Source organism: Triturus cristatus, chromosome 3_2 (assembly GCF_964204655.1).
Source record: "Triturus cristatus chromosome 3_2, aTriCri1.1, whole genome shotgun sequence".
NCBI classification, from domain to species: Eukaryota; Metazoa; Chordata; class Amphibia; order Caudata; family Salamandridae; genus Triturus; species Triturus cristatus.
Window position 1 is genome coordinate 831,927,835 of NC_140584.1, and position 13,152 is coordinate 831,940,986.

Below are 13,152 nucleotides of genomic sequence, written 5' to 3' on the forward strand. Positions count from 1 at the left end.
ACAGTACGTATGCGCGAAATCCTGTTATGACCCCTCAGATGGGTCCTGTCTAGCGTGAGCAGTGAACAACAACACTATTTTATAAAAGCATGATGCAATTACACTGTGAGCAATGGCATGCAGAGGCATCTGCACATATTCTTATGTATGATATAACTGTTTGTTTTGGTGTACAGCATATTGGGTTGTTTATATATTAATGTGCGATATAATGCTATTCTGATTAAGGATTTGTATCCCCGATGTCGGATTCCAAATATATCTGTACGAATTCATGATGACAGTCATGTTAAAGTAAAAATACTAATGAAGTTATTTAAAGAAAAAACAAAAATCTAATTTAGGACTCAATGAGCTCTCACAAATCCTTCATATTTGCTACATCTACGAGACCTTGACCTGTGTTCACCAACTAAGCCATGTCTTATGGATGAAATGAATGTCACCCTCAGGGTATTCTTATTATCTGTCACTGAACTTTAAGATAAATCCCTTCTCCAGTCAGTACCCTGAGCCCATTTCCTAAAATTATACTGTACATATGATAATCTGTATGGATGTTACAAATTCTCTACAGTAAATCCACCTAATGAGCAACAAGCTTGGATCATCAAAACAAGTTTCAAGACTTTTGCAAGAGCCTAAAAAGAAAACCATAGGAGTATCACAGAGTACTCTGCACAGGTGATCTTCTAATTCCAGACAAATCTGTATATTTATACTGTATTCCGCTCTCTCCCTAATGCTACTATTGTTTTATTGCGTTCTCTTTGAAACAACCAAGTCAGTCTGCCCACCTTTCTCGCAGATGACACACATGCATACCCTGTGAAAAACACACATCCATACAATAGCTTGTTGTGTGCAGTCACGTCATATAGTAGATGACTGGGCCACAAACCTGTGCTGAAATAAACCTATCATATAATCATTCTCATATATAGTTAATATATTTGTTCTTCCAACACAAGTCACAATTTTTTGTGCACAGCGAGATCTAGAAGTCCGATTACTCTATGTAGGCCTCATAAGGGGATTTCACAGCATTAACACAGACTGTCAGGCCACTCACCTGGGAAGTGCCTAGTCTGCGGGGACGATGCTGCAACTCACTCGCCTCTAAGATAACCCTCAACCAGGGATGGAACCTAAAGTCAGCAGGTGTCTCAGAAAGGAAGGGTGGGGGAATAGGAAGAAAGAGAGAAATCCTTAGCTCTCAAGATCTTATGTCTGGAGTACCACTTGCATCCCTTTTCATGTCTGATTGGTGTTGGTCTTCCGTTAGATTGTATCCCGGCTCAGTAGAATAGTTCTCTGTGGTATGCCTGTGTGTGATACAAGAGAAATATCCAACATTAAACTCAAGCAGACATTCAGCACTACAACACATCTACATATTATGGAACAGTTACTTATGCAATAACTACTATACACTTCAAGCTGCTCAAAGTCTCTGGATCCTTTCTTCAGGATTGATCAAGAGTATCAGGAGTCTGTGAACTTAGTATCCCTCGCTTGGGAGCGTAGTTCTGCTCTATGGTTCAGTGTCTCGGTCTTTCTCTGAGAGTTAAGGCTATTCTCTAGTTAGTGCACTAACCTTGCCTTCAGAGTATTGTCCTATGTGGATTACTTGGTGATGTTCACCTTTTTTCTTGTGTTCTTTCTTTCTTTTAGGTGCGGTGTATGCAGTGACTCAGATGAGCCACCCATGGTGGGATGCTTTGAAATGGACATGGCGCCCTCGGGTCTGAAGGATCGACATGATTCCAGGTGAGGAATGGAGAAACTAGACCTCTCTCCAAGAGAGTAAAAAGCAAAGCAAGTAAGAAGCCAAGCAAGGCATTGTGAATTGGGCGGGGTTTAAGTACTGCTCTCAAACCAAGTTGGCCACCGTGATCATGTAACACCTGAAATCTTGCTAGCTAGCACGAGATCGCCGATGCAATTTGTCATTCCTAGGGATACGGGCCAGAATACTCGGTACGGTGTCAAACAACCCCAGGGTATGGCTAATCTAGACAAGAGGCCATTTGGAATAACAGGGACACCAAGAATGGCAAATGGCCCCGGGGGCTAGCTCTTATAAGCAAGGACTTTTTGAAAACAAGGACACCAATATTGAATGGCCCAGAGAATGGCTAACATAAACAAGAGGCCTTTGATAACAAGAGCAACAAAATAAAACAGAAATGTCTTTTTAGAAGGGGACAGGCCAGGGCATGGAAAGGTAATTGTTGAAGGGGCTGTACCTCAATTCACAAATGACGCAATGAAAAAGTAGAGCTTGGGCTTGAGTGGTATGCATGACATGACTCCCAACACAGACTACATTTCCTGCCAAACCCTATAGTTTGAAACAAAAAAACTTCCCTCTAATGTCCATTCTCATAGCTACTATATTAGATCAACAACTACAAGAGCAACCAGCCAATAATCTATTCACAACCTCCAGTTAGCAATATGCTGAACAAAACTTGAATATTACTATTGGCCACTGTAACTGCAATCTAAAAACATTGAAATCTTTCCCACTAGGACCCAATCATCCTTTATCAGTCATGTTTGCACACTCCAAGTTTAACAACTTAAACCTGGGCACTATCAGCCTGCCTTCCGCAGCTTCCTTCGTAGACGGATTAATAAGTCCATAGTGTGCATGACCCATATAATGCTAAAGGAAGAAGAAAAGGGGTATAATTTGATTTAGAGTTACTGTAATTCAAAACACTTCCAACAGGCCCCTTTCCTTAACAGGCAACGCAAAAGTGCAAGAACAAACACAATATATAATTCTGATTTTGCTAACACTAACAGACATCTCCATTGGGGTGGTGAGACAAAATATCGATTTGTAAATATCGACTTGCAGAAATATCGAGTCAAAAATATTGTGACATGGAAATATCGTCAGCAAGAATATCGTGGTAAAGAATATCGATTTTAAGTCAAGTAATATCGATTTTTAAAATATCGATGTTATTAAGATCAATTACAATAATATAGTTGTTTAAAATATGTTTTTAATTATTGTTATGCATTTTACTATATATTTTAAATGTATATGATGTAATTTGTTTGTATAATTTTTTTTAATGTATTTGTAATTTATTTTAGTAGTTATTAAATTTCGTTTAAGTAATTTTTGTTATTTCTAGTACCGTAGCAGGTTGTGGGTTTATAGGGGTACAGGGTGGGAAGTAATTTATTCATAATAAATGATTATTTTTTTAAATAATAATTATTAATTATGTTAATAGTGTAATTTTTTTTAATCTTTTATTTATTTCATGTGTGGGTTGTGGGGTTTATAGAGGTTTTAGGTGGAAAGTAGTTTAATTTATTGTTAAATATTATTTAATTGATAATTATGTTAATTGTGTAAGTTTTTATTTTGTGTGGGTTGTGGGGTTTATATGGGTACAGGGTAGTCAATTTAAATAATTAATATTTACATATTTTTCAATAATGGTTATTTAATTATAATTAATTATGTTAACTGTGTAATTATGTTTTTATTTAACTTTAAGAGTGGGTTGTATATTCTCTTGGGGTATATTGTGGAAAGTAAAAGTATTTCATTTAAATAATAATTAATTTTTAATTATTGATAATTAGATTGTTGATACATATTTATGTTAATAGTGTAAATATTTAGCTTTTAAAGGTTACGTTTTAGTTTGGTTGGGTGTTTTGTAGGGGTATATGATGGAAAGTACCTAAAATAAAATGTATGTTATAAATCATTTTTTGTTAATACATTTTTAAATAACATTTTTTTATATGACAATTATTTTTACATTTCATTTTTAATGTTTGTAATTAGTTATCATATGTATTTAAAAATTATATTTAACAAATGTTTATATGAAATATATTTGTTTTTTTAACATTTACATTTTAACTGGTTATTAAAATAATTTTATTGCTTTGTAGGGAATTGGTTTGTTTCTAATGTAGTACTAACTGCAGTGGGACTATTATTATTTTTTCCTTCCGCAATCCAACACTTTCCCTCCTGTTGCCCTGACTGGAGTGGGAATAATATTTTTGGGTGGGTGGATGGATCTAAGCCAGGCCTCTGTAGTACTTCCAGTATTCTCCCTGAAAATAATTGGGATGATACCAATGAAGGCATTATAATTATAGATGTAATCCTATCCTATCCACTGCGGAGCCCCATGCAGAGTCAACGAATGATTGGAGGGACACGGGGTTCTCGGACAAGTGAACTATTACTGCATTGTGGTGTAGTGCTCTTTAGAGAGGTGTGTCTTTAGCTCATTTCTGAGTAGGTTTTGTGATGCCCTGATAGATATAGGAATGTGGTTTCAGATCCTGAGTGCATTGATAAAGAAGGTCTGCGTCTGCCATCTAGTTTTTAATTTTTTACACGTTATTACCTCAAGTCTGATGATACCAGGCTGTCCTTGTTTCTTGACAGTGATGTCTTTGAGACCGAGGTTGGTGTCCAGGGTGAATCTAAGTAACATGGAGTTGAATGAAAGTTGGGGTCTGAATTGGTCCCAGGTCATGCCGCTGACTCAGGTTTGGACTAGTTATTGCTTGTTTTTCTTGGTAAACAACAGCCCCTTGTGTAGCTGAGCCTCAGATCAGTTCTGAACATCCAGTTCTGAATGAGGGGCAGGCATTCCGTGTGCTATAGAATGCCCGGAGGAGAGGAACTTTCAAGTAATACGACCTTTCCCCAGCAGTACCTGCAAGTGTGAAGGCTGTAGCAGTGACCACTCCCTGTGGTCTACCCCATCAGGCACCAGGAATGTCAGCTTCCTCGAGCAGCATGTCTTTGATATAAGACTCAGCAGTGTGAGCTTTCTACCAGCAGTGCCAGGTCAGTACTGTCACCATAGCTCTGAGAGTTCCCTGCCCCCCAATGCTGTAGGACCCCAGCGGCATTATCTTCCTTCCATTAGTGACCTGAGGGTGCTGTAGGAAACCAGCAGTGTGAGCTTCCTCCCAACCAGAGATGGCAACCCTACCTTGGCCCAGCCATTGACCCATGGAACCAGGGATCCTAAATGTAGCTGGACCCAGCACCCCAGATAGTGCCTCTAATTCCTCCCTAATGTAGGGGTCGATAATGTTGGCGGGCGGATCGCCACCGCCCGTATAGCGGTGGCAATCCGCCTGCCAATTCCCACCGCCCGCTTACCATTTCCCCCCGCCACATTACGATGGTGGGGCGGAAAAAGGGCATGATATGGTGGCAGTGTCTGCAAGACACCGCCATCCATATCATGATGCAGGCTGAGATATGCCTTTCCATGGCGGCATTGCATCCTAATGTCACTGGCAGGACCGACGCACCTTCGGCGGTCGGTCCAGTTTCCCGGTACGGTGGCGGGCGGCATCTTAATCGGCCTCATAGTTCTTTAAAGACAAATAACACGGAATACAGGACAGCTGAGTGGAAACTGAAATTCAAACGAAGTACGTGTATTGAACAATCAGTTTATCCGGTTGAAGAGCTGTAATCTAAGCACCGCCTCTCTGGTATCTCCTGCACTTGCTATTATCTCGTGCTATAGTCCTACAAATTATTAGCGACTGGGTTGCATTTCGATTCAAATGTTACTGTGCAGCGGAATTTTAATCTCGGGAAACTGAAGTGAAACTTCGAAAGGCGGAGAGTTCCGGTGCTGCACCCTCAGCCGCAACAGCAGAAGTGCTTCTGAATTTGAAGCCGGCATGTTCAATTGTTTTAACGCCTTACGGGTTTGAAGGTCGATGTTTATAATTGTCTCACTTACTTGTGAAACTTACTCGTGTCGAGCCCGGGTCTTGCGCGCTGGACGTTTTTCCTCGCACACAACTCTTCAGATGACAAATGCATCGCTCAGGCGATTAAAGTGGAGATTAGGACCCGGTTTGTCATATATTTCAGACAACGATACAGGTTAGCAATTCGAAACAAGCTGCAAACAAAACATAGCGGAAGAGTCTACTCCGGGCGACCGATAACCTCCTTAACCTGGCAGCAGGGGTGGGAGGAGAGTTCCATAGGCAGCCTGTGTTTGGTGGTGGGAGGGAGGGCAGCCTACGGGGAGATGGCGCTTTAAAGTTGAAAGCACGGCGCTTAGGAAATGGGCGCCACGTGTGAAGTTAATTAAAACAAGCCCGGCGGAGCGTGGCGCGCGCGCGCTTGGGGGCGGGGGAGCGAACCCTTTGAAGTGCTCCCAAAAAGCGGAGTGCATGGCGGCACCAAGCGCGTGATTGTGCGTGTGCTAGCAATGCAATCCGCTTTTTGGGAGCACTTTTAAAAGCCCCTATAGTCTCGCTTTGCGATCGCTTACGTGATAGCAAGGCGAGACCTAAAAAGAAATTACATGAGGCTGGTGAGGACGGAAGGGGACAGGAGATGTGCACATCGCGTGTCTGTACGTGCATGTTCACGGGCACGTTCACAAACTGCAATCGCCCCTGCGCGTGCCCATCTCCTGTCTCCCTTCCGAGGCAAGTCAGTAAAAATAGATCTCGCTGGCAACAGCGCTTTGCGCTGCGTCACCGGGCGAGACCTAAAAAAGGAAGCCATACTGATGCTACATTGTGACACCATAAAATTCAGGACTAAATTAGACGATAAGACCCGATTGTCACAGTTTGTAAGCATACAGTACGTATGCGCGAAATCCTGTTATGACCCCTCAGATGGGTCCTGTCTAGCGTGAGCAGTGAACAACAACACTATTTTATAAAAGCATGATGCAATTACACTGTGAGCAATGGCATGCAGAGGCATCTGCACATATTCTTATGTATGATATAACTGTTTGTTTTGGTGTACAGCATATTGGGTTGTTTATATATTAATGTGCGATATAATGCTATTCTGATTAAGGATTTGTATCCCCGATGTCGGATTCCAAATATATCTGTACGAATTCATGATGACAGTCATGTTAAAGTAAAAATACTAATGAAGTTATTTAAAGAAAAAACAAAAATCTAATTTAGGACTCAATGAGCTCTCACAAATCCTTCATATTTGCTACATCTACGAGACCTTGACCTGTGTTCACCAACTAAGCCATGTCTTATGGATGAAATGAATGTCACCCTCAGGGTATTCTTATTATCTGTCACTGAACTTTAAGATAAATCCCTTCTCCAGTCAGTACCCTGAGCCCATTTCCTAAAATTATACTGTACATATGATAATCTGTATGGATGTTACAAATTCTCTACAGTAAATCCACCTAATGAGCAACAAGCTTGGATCATCAAAACAAGTTTCAAGACTTTTGCAAGAGCCTAAAAAGAAAACCATAGGAGTATCACAGAGTACTCTGCACAGGTGATCTTCTAATTCCAGACAAATCTGTAAATTTATACTGTATTCCGCTCTCTCCCTAATGCTACTATTGTTTTATTGCGTTCTCTTTGAAACAACCAAGTCAGTCTGCCCACCTTTCTCGCAGATGACACACATGCATACCCTGTGAAAAACACACATCCATACAATAGCTTGTTGTGTGCAGTCACGTCATATAGTAGATGACTGGGCCACAAACCTGTGCTGAAATAAACCTATCATATAATCATTCTCATATATAGTTAATATATTTGTTCTTCCAACACAAGTCACAATTTTTTGTGCACAGCGAGATCTAGAAGTCCGATTACTCTATGTAGGCCTCATAAGGGGATTTCACAGCATTAACACAGACTGTCAGGCCACTCACCTGGGAAGTGCCTAGTCTGCGGGGACGATGCTGCAACTCACTCGCCTCTAAGATAACCCTCAACCAGGGATGGAACCTAAAGTCAGCAGGTGTCTCAGAAAGGAAGGGTGGGGGAATAGGAAGAAAGAGAGAAATCCTTAGCTCTCAAGATCTTATGTCTGGAGTACCACTTGCATCCCTTTTCATGTCTGATTGGTGTTGGTCTTCCGTTAGATTGTATCCCGGCTCAGTAGAATAGTTCTCTGTGGTATGCCTGTGTGTGATACAAGAGAAATATCCAACATTAAACTCAAGCAGACATTCAGCACTACAACACATCTACATATTATGGAACAGTTACTTATGCAATAACTACTATACACTTCAAGCTGCTCAAAGTCTCTGGATCCTTTCTTCAGGATTGATCAAGAGTATCAGGAGTCTGTGAACTTAGTATCCCTCGCTTGGGAGCGTAGTTCTGCTCTATGGTTCAGTGTCTCGGTCTTTCTCTGAGAGTTAAGGCTATTCTCTAGTTAGTGCACTAACCTTGCCTTCAGAGTATTGTCCTATGTGGATTACTTGGTGATGTTCACCTTTTTTCTTGTGTTCTTTCTTTCTTTTAGGTGCGGTGTATGCAGTGACTCAGATGAGCCACCCATGGTGGGATGCTTTGAAATGGACATGGCGCCCTCGGGTCTGAAGGATCGACATGATTCCAGGTGAGGAATGGAGAAACTAGACCTCTCTCCAAGAGAGTAAAAAGCAAAGCAAGTAAGAAGCCAAGCAAGGCATTGTGAATTGGGCGGGGTTTAAGTACTGCTCTCAAACCAAGTTGGCCACCGTGATCATGTAACACCTGAAATCTTGCTAGCTAGCACGAGATCGCCGATGCAATTTGTCATTCCTAGGGATACGGGCCAGAATACTCGGTACGGTGTCAAACAACCCCAGGGTATGGCTAATCTAGACAAGAGGCCATTTGGAATAACAGGGACACCAAGAATGGCAAATGGCCCCGGGGGCTAGCTCTTATAAGCAAGGACTTTTTGAAAACAAGGACACCAATATTGAATGGCCCAGAGAATGGCTAACATAAACAAGAGGCCTTTGATAACAAGAGCAACAAAATAAAACAGAAATGTCTTTTTAGAAGGGGACAGGCCAGGGCATGGAAAGGTAATTGTTGAAGGGGCTGTACCTCAATTCACAAATGACGCAATGAAAAAGTAGAGCTTGGGCTTGAGTGGTATGCATGACATGACTCCCAACACAGACTACATTTCCTGCCAAACCCTATAGTTTGAAACAAAAAAACTTCCCTCTAATGTCCATTCTCATAGCTACTATATTAGATCAACAACTACAAGAGCAACCAGCCAATAATCTATTCACAACCTCCAGTTAGCAATATGCTGAACAAAACTTGAATATTACTATTGGCCACTGTAACTGCAATCTAAAAACATTGAAATCTTTCCCACTAGGACCCAATCATCCTTTATCAGTCATGTTTGCACACTCCAAGTTTAACAACTTAAACCTGGGCACTATCAGCCTGCCTTCCGCAGCTTCCTTCGTAGACGGATTAATAAGTCCATAGTGTGCATGACCCATATAATGCTAAAGGAAGAAGAAAAGGGGTATAATTTGATTTAGAGTTACTGTAATTCAAAACACTTCCAACAGGCCCCTTTCCTTAACAGGCAACGCAAAAGTGCAAGAACAAACACAATATATAATTCTGATTTTGCTAACACTAACAGACATCTCCATTGGGGTGGTGAGACAAAATATCGATTTGTAAATATCGACTTGCAGAAATATCGAGTCAAAAATATTGTGACATGGAAATATCGTCAGCAAGAATATCGTGGTAAAGAATATCGATTTTAAGTCAAGTAATATCGATTTTTAAAATATCGATGTTATTAAGATCAATTACAATAATATAGTTGTTTAAAATATGTTTTTAATTATTGTTATGCATTTTACTATATATTTTAAATGTATATGATGTAATTTGTTTGTATAATTTTTTTTAATGTATTTGTAATTTATTTTAGTAGTTATTAAATTTCGTTTAAGTAATTTTTGTTATTTCTAGTACCGTAGCAAGTTGTGGGTTTATAGGGGTACAGGGTGGGAAGTAATTTATTCATAATAAATGATTATTTTTTTAAATAATAATTATTAATTATGTTAATAGTGTAATTTTTTTTAATCTTTTATTTATTTCATGTGTGGGTTGTGGGGTTTATAGAGGTTTTAGGTGGAAAGTAGTTTAATTTATTGTTAAATATTATTTAATTGATAATTATGTTAATTGTGTAAGTTTTTATTTTTATTTTGTGTGGGTTGTGGGGTTTATATGGGTACAGGGTAGTCAATTTAAATAATTAATATTTACATATTTTTTAATAATGGTTATTTAATTATAATTAATTATGTTAACTGTGTAATTATGTTTTTATTTAACTTTAAGAGTGGGTTGTATATTCTCTTGGGGTATATTGTGGAAAGTAAAAGTATTTCATTTAAATAATAATTAATTTTTAATTATTGATAATTAGATTGTTGATACATATTTATGTTAATAGTGTAAATATTTAGCTTTTAAAGGTTACGTTTTAGTTTGGTTGGGTGTTTTGTAGGGGTATATGATGGAAAGTACCTAAAATAAAATGTATGTTATAAATTATTTTTTGTTAATACATTTTTAAATAACATTTTTTTATATGACAATTATTTTTACATTTCATTTTTAATGTTTGTAATTAGTTATCATATGTATTTAAAAATTATATTTAACAAATGTTTATATGAAATATATTTGTTTTTTTAACATTTACATTTTAACTGGTTATTAAAATAATTTTATTGCTTTGTAGGGAATTGGTTTGTTTCTAATGTAGTACTAACTGCAGTGGGACTATTATTATTTTTTCCTTCCGCAATCCAACACTTTCCCTCCTGTTGCCCTGACTGGAGTGGGAATATTATTTTTGGGTGGGTGGATGGATCTAAGCCAGGCCTCTGTAGTACTTCCAGTATTCTCCCTGAAAATAATTGGGATGATACCAATGAAGGCATTATAATTATAGATGTAATCCTATCCTATCCACTGCGGAGCCCCATGCAGAGTCAACGAATGATTGGAGGGACACGGGGTTCTCGGACAAGTGAACTATTACTGCATTGTGGTGTAGTGCTCTTTAGAGAGGTGTGTCTTTAGCTCATTTCTGAGTAGGTTTTGTGATGCCCTGATAGATATAGGAATGTGGTTTCAGATCCTGAGTGCATTGATAAAGAAGGTCTGCGTCTGCCATCTAGTTTTTAATTTTTTACACGTTATTACCTCAAGTCTGATGATACCAGGCTGTCCTTGTTTCTTGACAGTGATGTCTTTGAGACCGAGGTTGGTGTCCAGGGTGAATCTAAGTAACATGGAGTTGAATGAAAGTTGGGGTCTGAATTGGTCCCAGGTCATGCCGCTGACTCAGGTTTGGACTAGTTATTGCTTGTTTTTCTTGGTAAACAACAGCCCCTTGTGTAGCTGAGCCTCAGATCAGTTCTGAACATCCAGTTCTGAATGAGGGGCAGGCATTCCGTGTGCTATAGAATGCCCGGAGGAGAGGAACTTTCAAGTAATACGACCTTTCCCCAGCAGTACCTGCAAGTGTGAAGGCTGTAGCAGTGACCACTCCCTGTGGTCTACCCCATCAGGCACCAGGAATGTCAGCTTCCTCGAGCAGCATGTCTTTGATATAAGACTCAGCAGTGTGAGCTTTCTACCAGCAGTGCCAGGTCAGTACTGTCACCATAGCTCTGAGAGTTCCCTGCCCCCCAATGCTGTAGGACCCCAGCGGCATTATCTTCCTTCCATTAGTGACCTGAGGGTGCTGTAGGAAACCAGCAGTGTGAGCTTCCTCCCAACCAGAGATGGCAACCCTACCTTGGCCCAGCCATTGACCCATGGAACCAGGGATCCTAAATGTAGCTGGACCCAGCACCCCAGATAGTGCCTCTAATTCCTCCCTAATGTAGGGGTCGATAATGTTGGCGGGCGGATCGCCACCGCCCGTATAGCGGTGGCAATCCGCCTGCCAATTCCCACCGCCCGCTTACCATTTCCCCCCGCCACATTACGATGGTGGGGCGGAAAAAGGGCATGATATGGTGGCAGTGTCTGCAAGACACCGCCATCCATATCATGATGCAGGCTGAGATATGCCTTTCCATGGCGGCATTGCATCCTAATGTCACTGGCAGGACCGACGCACCTTCGGCGGTCGGTCCAGTTTCCCGGTACGGTGGCGGGCGGCATCTTAATCGGCCTCATAGTTCTTTAAAGACAAATAACACGGAATACAGGACAGCTGAGTGGAAACTGAAATTCAAACGAAGTACGTGTATTGAACAATCAGTTTATCCGGTTGAAGAGCTGTAATCTAAGCACCGCCTCTCTGGTATCTCCTGCACTTGCTATTAACAGGACAGAGAAATTCCAGGCAAATTGCTTTACTTCACACTCTCATTTTACTTGGCCAACTAATTTGAAAGCACCATGAAGTAAGTTTATTCAGGGTGCATGCTACACAAAAAACAAACTTATTTGGTTTAACGGAAATATGCTACACATACGTTAGTAAAGCTGGCCATATATAAAGTGGTCATGATAAACTGACATTTCATGCTCACGGCAACGTCATCCGTGTACCAGAAAATTGGAACAAATCACCTTGAAGATGGGAGGCAGAACCAAATGTTTGGCTGTATCTCACTCTCCTTCACTACACTACAATCATAAGCACAGGCACATATTGACATGGACACCATCTGCATAGCATGATACTGAATACAGTGCTAAAAGCTTTCAAAAGTACACCACAAGTGAGCCATGGCATTCGTTTAACTATGAACCTGTGGGTGGGAATAGTGGTCTACAAAATACATCTCATGTATAGTTTGCACCTCCACCCATGAGACTTGCGTATGAGGTGAGCACATATTGTGTACTCCAGGAGTGAGCTACACACAGTGTACACACCCGGATAGGCATTCATATGGTGCCTCACGCAGAAGAGATGCACATGCTGCAGCCAAGGAGAGCTGTACTTCCATTACAACCGCGTGTCATATACCCTTGCGGCACATTTGCTGCATTACATGTCCCCTTGTGAGATATACATTTTGTGTGTCTCTGGTGGAGAGCAGCAGGTTTTATGGCCTCAGGCGATTTCTGTTTTTGCTGGAGGTGCAAGTTTGCAAGGCTGGGCTAGGGTATAGCTTTGCCTGGACACAAGATGGTTTCTGGAGCAGGGCTGGCATGTGGGACTCAGTCACAATAAGAGGCTGGCAGTGCCGCTGATTTCAAAGAGCAGGAATGAGGCTGAGAGTCAGGGAAGGGGTGGCCTCTGAAGGCTGCTTTGAGGGACACAGACTGAACACCACTACACTTGAGTCTAGGCAGCAC

General features: G+C 40.7%; 1 protein-coding gene across 2 annotated transcripts in view; it reads right to left on the reverse strand.

The window, feature by feature from the left end:
• The window catches only part of CRPPA (CDP-L-ribitol pyrophosphorylase A), an 84,003-nt gene that overhangs the window by 22,987 nt on the left and 47,864 nt on the right, over nt 1-13,152 (reverse strand). Inside the window, exons 2-3 of one of the 2 annotated variants that reach the window (XM_085649070.1) lie at nt 7,701-7,953; nt 1,073-1,325 (exon numbers count right to left, since the gene is read on the reverse strand). The exons of the other annotated variant lie outside the window; for it this stretch is intronic. The gene's annotated coding sequence lies outside the window, so the exon portion shown is untranslated. The remainder of the gene's footprint in view (nt 1-1,072; nt 1,326-7,700; nt 7,954-13,152) is intronic. 2 annotated transcript variants of the gene reach the window in all.